The following is a 13,532-nucleotide window of genomic DNA, read 5'->3' as shown; positions in this document are numbered from 1 at the left end:
CATTGTATTAAGATAAAAATCCAGCTGGTGTTGGGTTTCTTCTTTATCATTTACAACAAAAGTAACCCCACACATTTGCTCTTTACAATTTTTACTTAGATTACCTCACTTAATCAGTGTCCTTTCAGTCGCAAATAACTGGATCTTTAAAATATAATGTTCACTGCAACTTAGTTCCAAGAGGATGAGCAAATATAGAGATCAGATGGTCACAAGATACTCAATAATTGTATTGAAGGCAACTACAAACTGGAAAGACGGGGCAAAGTTGTGTAGAATGCTTGCAGACCTGACACATATACAGCCTTCTTCTGCTATGCAAATGCTGCATTTCACATTTCTTCAATTACGTGGTGTTTTTTTTATCTTAGGGTGTGGGAAAACAACTGAGAACAAGACATTGTCCTTGTCCTTCAGGAATTTACAATCTAAATGGACAGACAAAACACACACATGAGAAGTTAAAAAATTGCTCAAGACTAAACTAACAGATCAAGACATTAATCAAAGCAAAGTCGTGGAATGTAAATAATTCTGACCATGAGAAAAAAACTCATAGGTGAGTGATTCCTTTGGGCTGGAGTAACCATGAAGGGCTTCATAGATTTAGCAGAGTAAAGATGGAATATGAGTTGTATCTTCTGAAAAAAAAAAGATACATACACACACACACACATATGTATATATTTTAAACTCAAACTACAGAAGAATTAATAAAATTAAAATTTTCCACTCTTGACTTCAAGGTTCTCTTTCTGAAGCAACCACCATTACCATTTTCTTTATGTGTCTTTCCAATACATTTTACTACTTTTAAATGGATTCTGAATTGATTTTGGTTTTTCAACATCATGCATAATGAAGGGTTAAACTTGGTGTCTAGCCTCATAAAAATAAGACTTACTCAATATAATTTATACAATAGGGACCTACTGATAAGTCTTGAGGTACCCGAGTGGATTTCCAAGTTGATTGTTGCCACGGCAATCCCTGCTCCATCTGCCTTTAGTTTCTGTCTTGACCCACTTTGGCTTAGATGAATTTCTAGCTGAGGGGACACTAGGCATGCTCCTTTTCTAAGCTTTTTGGGGACTGCATTGGTAGCCAGATTGCCTTTCCTCCCCTTTCCTCAATCTTACAGATCCTGGAAGGCTTCCTAACTGGAAAAGTTAGGGACCCAAAGTCTGATGCTTTGGAGAGATGGTCTAACTTAGACCTCAATCACATTATCCACTGGATTAATGTGCCCCTCAAAGTATCTAACTCCCTGGGAACAGGTTCTTCTGGAATTCCAGCTAGATCTGCTTCTTTTTTGACTTCTACTAACCCAAAATGGACACTCAAATGCATACCCTGGTTACATATGAGAAAATATTTGTGTGACTCAGGGTGGCTTTCTATAGGCCATTCCATATTAAAATCGTTGGCTTGTGTTAGCAGGAAGAAGGACCAAAAAATCATAAACAGCCTTCCAACTTCTCAATGGAACAATCTTTGCCCCAGACCATCCTCCCTGATGGCTCTAAGAAGTGGAAAGAGAAATCTTAGGAGGTGAAACAGCTCCACCAATTGGCTTCCTGGATCTCCTTCAGAAGCTATTTTTAGAAGGGTGAGTAGAGCTGCCTCTAAACTGACATGGGAGACACCCTCCTGGAGGGACACTTCTGAAGGAAGAATTTCTTCTCAGTAGGTTCATTTTAGCATTCGTGCTTGTAGGCAACAGAAGGGAAGAGAGGATCACAATTACTGCTTCTCTTTTAATTTCAAAGCCCTGTGCTATTCATTTTCATATACATATTTTATTTAATCAGCACCCAACTATATTTAAGTAGCTATCATTGCAGGTGAGTTTCAATTGCCAAAGGTTACAAAGTTGGCGCACAGCTGCATTCACAAATACAATCTGCCTAACTCCAGGGTTTACTCTCTTCATCACAAACTTTGGATGAGAAAAGTATTTCCAAGTTTGAGGAGCAAGATGGTGGAAATGAAGGAGTTTTTAAAGGATATTTAGAAAACCTGTAAGACTCAGAGGATGGCCAAATCTCTCTCCAGGTCCAACTGAAGGCACTCTCCTCAGGGAAGCCTTCACTTCTGAAAAGAAAGAGTATATTTTAAGCACTCTTACTGTTTGAAATGGTCGTTTGGTACTTCCTGCTTACTGATTTGAATTGGTAGTGATGCTTTATCTTGAGTCCCCTGTTAAATCCACGAAGTATGGAGTACATGAGAAGGAGTGCTGGACAGTGAACCCAGAAAACTCTGTTCTAGTCTTGTCTCTGCCACCAACTACGTGAGACCTAAGTTTCTTTTTAACTTTAGTTCTATGGTGCTCCCTGCCTAACATTGTAGGTGCTTAATAAAATGCTTGATGTGATTAGTTGGGTTCAGTGTTTCAGCAGATGACGGGTGTCCGAAAGGCAAAAGCGATAAAGTTACATAAGTGCGGTTATGACCCCACCAGCTTTGGGCAGCCAGCAGCTTAGCGGCTTGTACTGCAGACGCGTGATGTTGGGGCCTAAGAGCATTGCCTGAACAGTGCAGAAATGAGAAAGGACGATAACTCAGCAATTAAGGGTCATCGTGCCAGGCACTTATACTTTAGCCTTCACAAGAATCATTCAGAGCATGCATAAACGGCACCATCTCAACGAAGGCAGAACTGAGGACTCGGTTAAAGAAAAATACCTGGCATCCCCTTCCCAGGCCCTAATGCTCAGAAAAGATCTCCGCCCAGGGCTTATTTACATCTCGCACCCCGCCCCCGTTTACCACCACGAGGGCCCCGCCCACTTATTCACATACGGGCGCGCCCAGTGTGGGTCTGGTACCCCGGCTTCTGCAGAACCCTCTTCTGCCCCTGGCTTGTCCGGTCCCCGGGGCCTCCCCGGGAATGAGCACTTATCCACTCCCGGCTTGACTATGGAAGGTGGGCGAGGCGGCGGCCCTCGACAGGCCCCACCCAATGGCTCTGGAGAGAGACCGGGAGGGGGACCAGGGCCAAGGTAATGAGGGATGGGTGGCCGCTAGACCAGCAGGTTACGTGCCTTCCCCTCCCCTTCCCAGAGCCTCTCGTGGAAGCGTGCCGGAGACGAAGCCAACCGGAACCGCGGGCGTCCCACCCCACCTCGTCCTCCGCCGCCCCGCCGCCCGCCTGACCGCCCGCCCGGCCGCGCCTCGCCTCACGCTCTACGGGGGAGGCGGGACCAATCAGCGAGCGACGTCTCCCTTCCGATTCGAGGCCCCCGACGCGCGGCTCACACCCCGAGCACCCCACGCGCTGATTGGCTGCGACCGCCGCCGGTCCGGCCGGGAGGGCGGGGCGTCCGAAGGGAAAGGAGGTGGGGAGGTAGTGGCCCGCGACTCTCCGAGCCCCGCTCGCGCCACGGCCCTTCTCGGGCGCTCGGCCTCCTTCCTTCCCTCCTCCGCTCGCCCCGTCTTCCGTGCGCGCCGAGCGCTGCGCTCGGCCGGCGTGCCTCGCGCCCTAACGGGCGGCCGGGGGCTCCAATCAGCGGGCGGCAGGGTGCCAGCCCCGGGGCTGCGCCGACGAATCGGCGGGGCTCGCGGCCCGGGGTGGGAGGCGGGTCTACCGCGCGGCCGCGGCGGCGGAGGAGCAGCTCCCAGCCAGCAGCCAGCGAGCGCCGAGCGAGCCGCCCGGAGGTGGGTGCGCCGCGCCGCTGCGGCCGGCGGCGGAGGGCGCAGGGCGGAAGCGGAGGTGGGCCGGCGGGCGCGGCGGGCGAGGGCTCAGCGGTCCCGGCCGCCCGGGGTGGGGGCGAGGCGGGTGCGCGCTTGAGGGGAGGAGGGGCAGCGGCGGGACGCGCGTCCCCACCCCCTCCTTCCCGCGGGCGGCGGCCGGGCCCGCGCTCCCTCCCCATAAGCCGGGGCCGCGGGCCGGACTCCGACTGGGGGGCGGGGCGGGGCGGGAGGCCGGGCGGCCGCGAGAGTGTTTTCAGTTCCGCCTCCAATCGCCCATTCCCCTTTCCCCTCCCAGCCCCTCATCCCATTCGGAAGAGGAAGGAACAAAAGGTCCCGGACCCCCGGCTCTGACGGGGCGGGACCCGGAGCCTCGGTCCAGGTAACGCCGCGGCGCCCGGCGGGCCCTCGGGGCTGGGGTGCGGCGGTGTGGGGCCCGGGTCCGCGAGGCTGGCCGCGTCACATGGCCTCGGGGACCCGGGGCTGGGGTGTGGCGAGGTCGGGGCCGCGGGGCGCCGGGCCCTCGGGGTGCGGGATCGCGGGGCGGGGTAGCCGGAGGGACGGGGTCGGCGCCGGGAGCTGCCAGCCCGCCCGCGCGCCCGGGGCGGGGGCCGGCTGTGGCCCGTCCCCTCCGCCGAGAACACACTCTGTAGTTTGTGGTTCTGATTTTCAAAGCCAGAGGGACAGAGCTCTGGTTTCGGGAGTCGTTGGGAAGCCGAGTTAGGAGCGTGAGATACTTTGCTTCCACTTTTTTTTTTTTTTTTGGTGCTGTAACCTTTGTTAACCATTCTGGTTTTGGGGTTCAGAATCGCTTGTGTGTACTCTCGTATAAACACGCACACGTCTCATACTCTGTGCAGATCCTTCTCTACTCACTTGTGAAAGTTGCCCTGTGAGCGCAGCCTATTAGTTTTTATTACACGCCTTTAGAGAGCACGCTAATTGATTTCATGTATTTCAAACTTGGTTTTCAGATCTGCAACTTCAATTGTTTTGTTCTCTCTTGAGGGATACTGCTCTTGGGCTGGGTTAGGTACTTTTGTCTCTTACTTATTTAACCCTTTTGTGGTTGTGGTATCCTTTTGATCCTGAACAAAAGAAGAACATTACTTAGGTCGGTTTTGTTATTCCTTCCTCTTGTCCCTTTAAAAGCTAAATCCTACCACTTTGTTGTCAACTAAACCTTTAAAAAGCGTTTCCAGGTAAGACGAATTTGAAAATAGTATTTTCTCCGTAAGTCATGTCTTGTTTGTTAAGAGTTTGGAGTATCCTAGATTTTGGTGTTTTAAACTTATAAAACGACGCAGGTGAAGTAAGTGATCACACAAACTTACTTGGATTAATTACATCTTTTCAAAAATGGTCCCTGAAATTTGATTAATTTCCAGAATTCTGAATTTCTTTTAAATAATCTTAGTTCCTTTTCATTTTCTCTCTTCTGATTTCATATGAATTGAACCTTCACTGATTGTAAGCTGTTTTCCTTGAGACTAAGAAGATAATAAATTTTCGGTTACTCTGAAAATACAGTAGCTTTTGTTCTAGTTTTGACCCGTTTAAAATAGAAAAGTTTTCCTTACACAGATGTGTAAGGCAAATAGTTACATGAAATTTGAGTTTTAATGTGAATGAATAAATAAGTGAAGCAAATATATACAGAGATGGAAGAAATAATGTAAAATGGATTTCATAAATGTATCATGATTTGAGAATTCTTTTTTCATTTGCCTTAAAAAGAAAGCCGTATAGGATATTGATAGAATTTTATCCACCAAAAGGTCACTTAGCAAACGTATTAAAATCAGAAAGTAACACTGATTTATTTTTAAAATTCCTAAGTCTTTTTTTTTTTTCACCATAAAATTAGTTGTGGTAGTAAATAAGAGTAGTTCAAGTCTGTGGGCATTTCTAGGGTGAGTATCCACTTATACTCATGTTAAAATTAATTGAGTTTAAAATAGTTCATTGGCCTGTATAATAATGTAATGATTGGAAACATCCATTTCTGGGTTTGTTTTAGTAAGAAATTGCTGTTAGAACTTAATTTTTGTACTTTGTAGCTGTACCTTCTAAAGTGATTTCACATTGTAGGTGTTCAACAAAAGTTTGGTTTTTCAAGGTTGTTACTCACCTGGACCTAGCCGTAAGTGTTCAAATCGCTGCACAATCTGTAAGGTTCATGAAATAATAGTCTTGTAAGAAACTGTGCAGAGTAATTTCCTGTTGTTTGTGGTTGTCAGGCTTGGTATGTGTTTTAACTCTTAAGTTGGAATTTGGGGATAGCTTTGTATATTTCAGCAGAAAATCTCTTACCCAGGAACAAATGTGGTTTCTACTTCAAGATGACAAAAGTCCTCTTTTCAATTTCCTATTATAAATATTGCAAATATGTTGCTATAATCTTGTTACTTCACATTGTGGAAAATATGTGAGTGAAAAACAGTTTACATAACCTGCTGATCAAAGACCTATTGAATTTTTACATTTTGCAGATATTTTCAGTTTTGACTTTCATAAAGGTCTGAAAGCTCTCCTTATTCTTACTTGGTTTTGATTCTGTTGTTTTTGTACTTGAGGACTTCTAAGGCCTCGTTTTGTAGCAGCTTTTTTATACAGGTGTTTTTGTAATGCATATAAAAGCTGTATTTAGTGCAGTCTGGCAGATGGAGGCTTATTCATATTCTTGGGACAAGAGTCATTTTTAGAGGATGGAGAGGGGCATGTCTTTTGATGGGAGCAGAGGAACCATTTTTAAGCTCTTAGTTTCTGTAAGAGAAAAGATGTTTTCCACTAAGTATTGCAAAGGCATGTTAGAAAATGTGAAATACAGAGGTTTCAAAACTAGTTCAGGAGAGGTTACACATTTATGCAATAAATAATTTATATTTATTGAACAAGCAGCGTTTATTCATTTAACCAGCAGTAAAATAGCATTTTGCTGTGTGTCAGGCTCTGGACTAGGCAGTAAAGTAACAGGGAATAAATATATCCCAGACCTTTAATGGCATTAGAAAAGTAGGAAGTCTTCATATCTCCTTGCCCTGTCCTCCAGTGTTTAGAGTAAGAAATTCATGTTAGTGTGCAAATTGAGGGGGATTGTAATACATGACTGAGCTAGTTTCTAAAGTATGCTTACATTGCTTTCTTTTGAATGTAGAGGTCAGCATTAGGGAAGGTGTCGAGTGTTAACCCATATTGTCACTGGGCACAGTTAGTGTATGTGATGGTGGAGATACTTGTCATCATATTTGCATAATCTGTACAAACTGAAGATATAGCCAGTCTTTCAGACACATTAGTTGCTGAGCAGATGAACTCTTGCCGATCTAAGCCTAATTTGGCCACTGTTTGATTATCCATTGCCTTTTAGTTATAGAAACTGGTTAGGGAAGGAAAGCAAACCTGAATCAGTCAGGTTCCAATGAACGAATCAGAAATAAAGTGTAAATACAATTAGCTAAAGCGAGAATAAGGATTGGGTTGCACTCTTGTGTAGTGGAAAGGCCATGGGCTTTGGAAGCAGAGAGACCTAGGCTTACAGTCAGTTCCTCAGTTAATGTGTTGGGCAAATTACTCCTGAGCCTTGGTTTTCTGACTGAAAATGGAGGTAATAACACCTACCTCTTAAGATTATTACAAAGATTAAATCATCATTGATCGTGATTAAAGTACTTAGAGTAGAGCCTCAGACTTGAGGGTCTTCTCACATGATCTCTTTTGTTCTCCTCTGGTTGTAGCTTTCAGTTGTTTTCTTTCTAATCCAGATGATTTTCCAACTCTTTTATCCTTGACCTATTATAAAATGAGTTTGAGGAACAGACACTAGCGAAAAGGCTTAAGGTAGCCAAATTGTCCAAATCCTTACATCTTACAGCTGTAGTCATCGGAGAGCCATTGCCACCCTTAGTTAGAACATGTTCACGTTTATTTCAAATGTTTCTAACGAGCAAAGTTTTCTGGCTTTTAAACCCACAGTAGATTAGAGACAAGTAGATTGTGGGTAATGTGGGAGGTTTGGGGGAGTGTAGCCGGGGGTGGGGGAGGAGGATGGGGAACTGTTAAGTCTGTCTATTGTAAGGAAAAACACGTAACAGCCTGGTGAGGATAATGGAGATAACACGAAAACAAATACTCAGAGCCTAACCAGCATGTCTGGGACCATTAAGTGCAGGACCAGACCTGAAAGCGTAGTAATGAATGTTCATCAATTAGCTTAAATCATATTTGGGAAAAAATTTTAAAGGGCACAATAATCTACATAATATACCTTAGATTGTTATTCAGGATAATTAACAAATTTTCTTAAAGGGGTAGAACATTGTTCTATAGGTAGTGACTTATTTCCTGAAAGTTGCCTACTCTGACCAGGGTGTTTTTCATTTGTTTCGCCATTCAGAGTGCTGTGATTCCAGACTGAAAAGCCTTTCATGCTAGGCCAGTAATAAAGAAAGCTGATCTAAGTGGTGTAGTACCCCATGCCACACCTTTTCTTCAGAATAAGTCCTTCTTTTTGTCAGTCTGCAGGAGTGTCATGTAAAACTTTTCACTCAGGCTTTAGGTGTGCTTAGGGGTTTCTAGGACTGAACAAGTGTGAATAGGTGGCTGGTCTGTTGAGGGCTTACTTCCTCTTGTATGTGACTTCTGTCCAGTATTAAGCTTGATAGTTTTTTTTGGATGCTTCGCCTTCCTATCTGAGGGTTAGTTTCTAAACCATCTACTCCATCAAATATTAGTTGGTGACCTTGTAATTTGTAGGTAGCCTTAGCTTTTTTTTTTTAAAAGGACTTTTTTTTTTAACCAGTGGTACAAAAGTGGTCTAGTCTTTTTTGTTTAGTAATACACAGTTTAGGCATATTGCTTATGTCTGATGAATTTTGATCATTTCTCCAGATTGGTATAATTGAGATGTGTTCAGCTAGGACGTATTTCAATGCTGATTATAGATAAGTATGTCAAGGATAGCTCTGAGCTTCAGTTTCAGTACTTTCACATAGAGAATGTAAATTTGCCAGGCAGATGGATTTGGACACTGCCTCTGTTTTGGCTAAATAGCCAGAAATAATTTTGGCTTGTATGTATGTAAGGTAATTGTGATTTACATACTTGTCTTACATTCCGGAGTATATGGGTTCCTCTTAGATGTAAGTGAGCCACACTGTTAGGACAGGTGCCCTGTTACTTCAATCTGTCTTAAGGTTTGTGCTCTTCAGAAAACAGAAATCTGAAAGTGATTAATTCTCATTAAAATTTGTCATCAATAGTTCCAGGTAGTTCTGTCATTTTTCAAAATATTGGGATTACTTTGGGCTCAAGATTAGAGCAATGGAAAGTAAGTGTACACAGACTTTAGTTTTGATCTCTTCAGTACACATGCTCAATTTGCATCTGAAAAACCTGCATTTCCTTCATCTAGAGTGTCCTACCCTGACCTCCCTTCTCTTTTAGAGGGGAGGGCATAATTTCAGGTTTAATGTATTCAGTTAGTAAGGAAGAATAACTGGGTTCATTATGTTGAGCCTTTCTATTCAAAGACTCTGAGGAAGCAGCATAGTAAATGTGTAATCTTGTAATTTGCCTGTTTAAGATAAAATACGTTTGCATATGCTACTTCAGCTTTTTCCAAAAATTGTATAAAGAGATAATGGTTAAGGGCTTGTAAATATTAAGGAAATGCTCCGTCTTAATCACATCCTTCATTACAAAATGTGGGGTGGTAAATCTGGTTTTCAAAGTTCACAGAATAAACTCCTGATAAATGGTGCAACGGAAGCTGGGCAGGCCCATGGGCTTTCTCCCTTGATTTGAATGAACTATGGAAACTTTTTTGTTGACTGGAGATGCTCTGTCTGTGGCAGTGAATGCAAATTTTCCACATTAAGACCAACCTTTTACTTTATAGATAGGAGGTTAGGCTGTAGTTCATGTAAGCTGGTCAGTTAAACTTTTCTTTATACAATGTTTTAGGTATAGGGAGGGTCCTGCTTTGGCCTGAGGTTTGTGCATTGTCCATTTCTGCTTTAAACCAGTTTTCAAATCTAAAGCACATAACAGCAACCAGAAAGAAGGCCCTTCAAATAATAACAGCAGCACCATTATGCAGAATCTCAAAATGTAAGAAAAGTGGCAGTTGCCTGCTTAGTTTTCCTCTCACCCTTACCCCCAGGAAGCGCTTGAAGCTCTACTGAGGAATAATAGATCGTAGAGAAAAATCTTTGCTTGTAGACCCACGCTGTTCGGTATAGTAGACACTAGCCACATGTGGCTGTTTAGCACTTGAAATATGGCTACTGTGACTGAGGAAATGATTGTTAAATTTAATTTAAATAAATTTTAATCTAGCAGAAAGCTCTATTGGGCAAAGCTGCTGTAGATTTTACTTTAATTGCACTTTTACACTCTGAGGACTGTACCCATTTGATGTGAGTGTAAGTTGTTGTTTAGCAGAAGGTCAGTACAAACTCTGGGAATTTGAAGAGAAATTGGAGTACTGAATATTTGTGCTGATTTGAATCTGGGCTTGTTTAGTCTCTTAATAGTTGGATGCTTTTTTATAATCCGGAGATGATAAACTAGTATGTAATTTTATGTTTACAAGCTGAATATAGACCTATAGATTTCACACAGTGCATTAAAGGTGAAAGGAATGTAACTCAAATAGAGAACAGATAGACTGTTCACACAGCAGTCCCCATAGGATGCGGACTTGCACTACACTAATGACCTGCTTTTAGGGTTAAATTCAAGCTCTGACATTAGGTTTTAACAGTCCATAAAATTGAACACATGAATGTTTTTTATTTGCTTTTGTTTAAAAGCACCCATCACTCTCCATGGGGCCAACTTTGGTTTCCAGTTGGCAGTGTCTGGCCTTACTAGTGTACAACTATGGGGAAAAAAATAGCGTAGTTACAGTGAGAATTGAGAAATCTGTTTTTTTTTTTTTTTAATAAACTAGTTTTTATTTTTTAATGCTTTCTATTATCTTGGTTTCTTTGACTAAAACAGTTGTAAAAATCCAGGTCCTTAGTAATCTTGCTTTTTTCCCTACCTTGGGTGATGCATGTTTGAACACGAATTGGCAAAGATCTGATAGTGGTTGTATATACTATATCAGCAAGAACTTGGGTGTTCTTTAAGGGGCAGCACTGTCACATTTCAAGTATTTTATGTTGAAATGTATAAGTTGATTTTCTTTTGAAATAAATATATAGGTATTTGGGGAATATTTTGTATTTGCAGTTTGAAGACATTTGAAATCTACATTTGCTTTCTGTATTTGACGACTTTTCTTTGTTCCAGACTTGAACTTCATGAAGTGTCTTTTACTGCTCTTTTTCATATCCCCCTTCCCACTGCCCTTTTAGAAGTCATCACTGATTTCAGAATTGCCAAGTTTAGCAGTCTTTTCTCAATTATCCTACTGGTTTCTTCAGTGTTTGCCATCATTGACTATACTCTCTTTATCTAGATTTCTTAAGATCACACAAACAGGCATAGACTAGGCTCATTCCATCTGCTACAAATGTTGGATAAAATGTTTTTTTTCTCTTATGTGTATAGCTGATCTAGAGGGGGAGAGAGAGAGAAAAGTCTCCAGGTAACAGAAACTTAGAAAATCAGTGGCAAGGAAAAGCTGTGCAAAAGGAGATAAAACTGGGAACAGTATGCTAACACACACACACACACACAAACACGCGCACGCGCATGCATGTGCGCGCGTCTCTATGGAAGAACTAGAAAAACACTAGTCTTTGTAGATGGACTTAGAATCACATGAAGGCCAAGCTGGGTAAAATAAAAAGCAGACACTAGCTGGATGTAGAAGGGTGGATTTTTTAAAAAATAGGTAATATATTATTCACCAAAAGATAAAAAAGGATATGGAGTGAAAAGTCTTTGCCAGCCTGTCCCTTGCCACCCAGTTGCCTTTCCAAAGGCAAGTAGCTTAACTAGGTTTTCTTGTATTGTTCCGGAGATTTTATGCATAATAGGAGCAACTTTGTGCATATATTGCCTGTTAGTACACATGGTCCTATATTTTGCTTAATAATGCGTCTCGTAGGTTAGTCCATGTTAGTACTTACTGAGTACCTTTTTACTTTTTCTTTTGGTTGCACAGTATTCTTTTTTATGAGTGTCTATAATATATTTCATCAGTCTATTGATGGACACGGTTATTTCCAGTCTTGCAGTATTAAAAACAGTGCTACAACAAATAATTTTGTTTATACATCATTATCCACATAGATAGGATAGATTTCTGGAAGCAGGTCAGAAATACCTACATTTGTGTATTTATTTTAGAGAATGTACTTTATTCATTTTTTGAAGGTAGTAAGTGCATATGGTGCAAAATTCAAAAGGAACAAAATAGTAAATAATGAAAATAATCCTCCCTCAGATCTCTTACCTCCTCATACCCAGTTCCACTATCTGGAAGTGTAACCACTGTTACTAGGCTCTTGTGTGTCTTTCTGGAGCTGCTCTATTCAGTAGGTAGCCACTAGCCACATGGGGCCCTTGAACTCTTGAAATGTAGCAAGCCCAAATTGAGATGGGCTGCAAGTGTAAAATACACACTAGATTTATAACACCTAATTAAGAAAATAAGAGTGTAAAATAGTCCCATCTTTCGTGTTGATTATACCTTGAATATAGTATTTTAGGTTTAGTGGGGTAAATTTATTAAATTATTTAACTGATAACTTGTAACTATTTTTACTGTACTTTTTTTTTTTAACGTAGCTAGTAGAAAATGTACAGTTACCTGTGTGGTTTGCATCCTATCTCTGTTGGACGGCACTGGCCTAAAGAAATTCTATATATATATATAAACACGTCTAAATATATGAGAATTCCTTTTATCAGGTAGAGTTTTTTTCCTTTGCATTATAATCTTTAGGGTCAGAAATCTCAATGTTGGTTCAAAGGTGCCAGGCAGTTCTTTATTGTCACATTCACTCTCAGCCATTTACCATGATCATTGTGAGTCTTATCAGTGCAAGTCATGCCTCCATTGACTGTTAAGATGTTTGTCCACTTTGGAGAGAAGCCTGGTATTATTCTTGTTACGTGTTTTTGAACCTGCGCCAGTCTGCACCCATTGCCTACACCTGCTACACAGCAGTTGTCCTGGGATCCCCGTCACTCTCATCTTATGGGGTTCCTTACCCTTTCTCCTTTGTTTGAGCCCCTGTTCTTTTCTCTCCCTTCTTTTGATGAAACATATCCTTCAAGGCTTTCCTTGAGAGAGAATGTGTTGGGTAAATATCTGGAGATGTCACATGTCTGAAATTACCTTTATCTGATGCTGGGTGGATAATAGAATTCTAGGTTGAAAATAAATGTTTTTCAGAATTATGAGAGCATTGCTCTTTTGACTTCACTTAGTGTTACTGTGGAGAAAACCGAATCTATTCTGATTCTTTTCTAAATGACCTTTTAAAAGATTCATCTTTGGAGACTTTTGGCACTTCCTTTGTCCTGAGCATTCTGAAGTTTCCTAGCCAGCAGCCTTGATGTTGATGTGTTTCATCCATTGTCCTAGGGTCTTGATGAGCCTTTTTAATCTGGAAAATTCCATCTTTCAGTTCAGGGGATATTCCTTGAATCCTTTGATTGTCAATTCTCTTATCTCCCCCCTGCCCTGCCTCCATTGTCATCTCTGATGCCTGTTTGGAGGTCCTTTTTGGACATCAGACCTCCTGAACTGGTCCTCCAATTTTCTTCATTTTTCTCCACCATTTTCCATCTTTCTTTTTGTTCTACTTTCTGGGAGATTTCCGCTACTTTATCTTCCAACCCTTCCACTGCTCCCTGCTCCCCTCCCCCCATCTCTG

The 13,532-nt window shown here is 42.2% G+C and overlaps 1 protein-coding gene and 1 long non-coding RNA gene across 7 annotated transcripts in view; one reads left to right on the top strand and one right to left on the bottom strand.

Annotated features, from left to right (window-relative positions):
* Window positions 1–209: 209 nt before the first annotated feature.
* On the bottom strand, window positions 210–3,314 carry LOC105073965 (uncharacterized). Of its 4 annotated transcripts, XR_012503348.1 has the most exons (5): window positions 3,187–3,314; window positions 2,806–2,971; window positions 2,020–2,094; window positions 540–641; window positions 210–428 (listed from the first exon to the last, which is right to left on the bottom strand). It is a non-coding gene; the product is annotated as an uncharacterized LOC105073965 (long non-coding RNA). The 4 variants fall into 4 exon arrangements; XR_012503347.1 differs by having other exon boundaries at window positions 540–2,094; XR_012503346.1 differs by having other exon boundaries at window positions 210–641.
* Window positions 3,315–3,522: 208 nt separating this feature from the next.
* SMAD2 (SMAD family member 2) overlaps window positions 3,523–13,532 on the top strand; it is a 72,359-nt gene continuing 62,349 nt past the window's right edge. The window contains exon 1 of one of the 3 annotated variants that reach the window (XM_074355381.1): window positions 3,523–3,660. The gene's annotated coding sequence lies outside the window, so the exon portion shown is untranslated. Of the gene's footprint in view, window positions 3,716–3,857; window positions 4,076–13,532 lie in introns of those variants that run through there. The other 2 variants (XM_074355382.1, XM_074355380.1) reach the window with 2 other exon arrangements.

Source organism: Camelus bactrianus, chromosome 30, assembly GCF_048773025.1.
Source record: "Camelus bactrianus isolate YW-2024 breed Bactrian camel chromosome 30, ASM4877302v1, whole genome shotgun sequence".
NCBI classification, from domain to species: domain Eukaryota; kingdom Metazoa; phylum Chordata; class Mammalia; order Artiodactyla; family Camelidae; genus Camelus; species Camelus bactrianus.
Note: the sequence above shows the minus strand (reverse complement) of the source record. Positions and strands in the feature narration are given on the sequence as shown.